General features: G+C 68.0%; 1 pseudogene; it reads left to right on the top strand.

The window, feature by feature from the left end:
- The first annotated feature begins 497 nt into the window (after window positions 1-497).
- Window positions 498-1,093, top strand: LOC132009373 (paraneoplastic antigen-like protein 8B; annotated as a pseudogene).
- Window positions 1,094-1,122: the final 29 nt, after the last annotated feature.

Genomic DNA, 1,122 nt, shown 5'->3' with positions numbered 1-1,122 from the left:
CAGGAGGGCCTGGAGCAGGCACCATCAAGGCTCTCTTGCAGCTGGCCCTCCTGCCCCTGGGCACGTTCAGGCTGTGGAACACCAGGGCCAAGAGGGACCAGGAGGCCAAGGCTTCCCTGGTGGAGTTTGTGCAGGACATAAATAATAAATCCGTCCACAGGGAGATCCCAGGCAAGGATCCCGCGGAGGACCCAGGAGTCCTAAGGCCCATGAGACGCCTGGTGTTGGATGACAGACCCTCATAGGCCACAGGGTCCTGGGCCCCTGGGGACACACTCCCCTCTCCAGCCTCCAAGACACAGGCCCTGGGCTCAGAGCCAACTGCCAAGAGGGCTGGCCCACCTCCTAGGAGGGGACGCAGGGCTCGCAGAAACAGAGCTAGAGGCAACAGGTGGACCCCGAGGGGCCAGAGCACCGATGGATGGGAGCAGCCGCCCACCTCAGCCAGGTGAGAGTCGGACGCCTCCTCCAAGGGCAGCCTGGGCATCGTGCTCTAGGAGTTGGACCAGGACGACCTGAGGGCGGACGAGGCGCAGAGCGCACTGTCCACCACGCTGCACCAGGCCGCCAGGGAGCTCAGCATGAAGGAGTGGGCCCTGCAGGGCCGCTCCCACGCACGAGAGGGGACCCACGAGTTCTTGGCCCTGGTGATGGTGACGGACGAGGCCAAGCAGGAGCCGACGGAGAAAGAGGCCTCGGAGCCCCAGGCCGTCAGCCTGGACGGCAGCGGCGGCAGCGGCGAAGCCCGGAGCCTCGTCCCCGACTTAGTGGCCCTGCTTGCTGTGCGAGACGCGGGCGACGAGGAGCCCGTCGACGGCGTTGCTCCTGAAGGCGAGTCGCAGCCGAACGGGGAGCCGGGAGACGAGGAGCTGGACCACCCCGAGTTTGTGGCCATTGTGGCCTCTACGGACCCGTCGGACCCCTCGGCCCGCCAGGAGCTGCTGAAGATCGCTTCCGTGATCGCGTCCCTGGGCTGGAGACCCCGCACAGACCCAACCGAACCCTGGGCAAGGTCCTGTCCGTCCTGTGCCAGGGCACTGCGGGAGCCCGCGTGCAGGTGCAGGAGGCCGGCCGCCGGCGGGAGCCTGCGGGAGTGCGTGTGCGCCCTGGCCGCGCCCGACC

This window comes from Mustela nigripes, unplaced genomic scaffold, assembly GCF_022355385.1.
Source record: "Mustela nigripes isolate SB6536 unplaced genomic scaffold, MUSNIG.SB6536 HiC_scaffold_17807, whole genome shotgun sequence".
Taxonomy (NCBI): domain Eukaryota; kingdom Metazoa; phylum Chordata; class Mammalia; order Carnivora; family Mustelidae; genus Mustela; species Mustela nigripes.
Note: the sequence above shows the minus strand (reverse complement) of the source record. Positions and strands in the feature narration are given on the sequence as shown.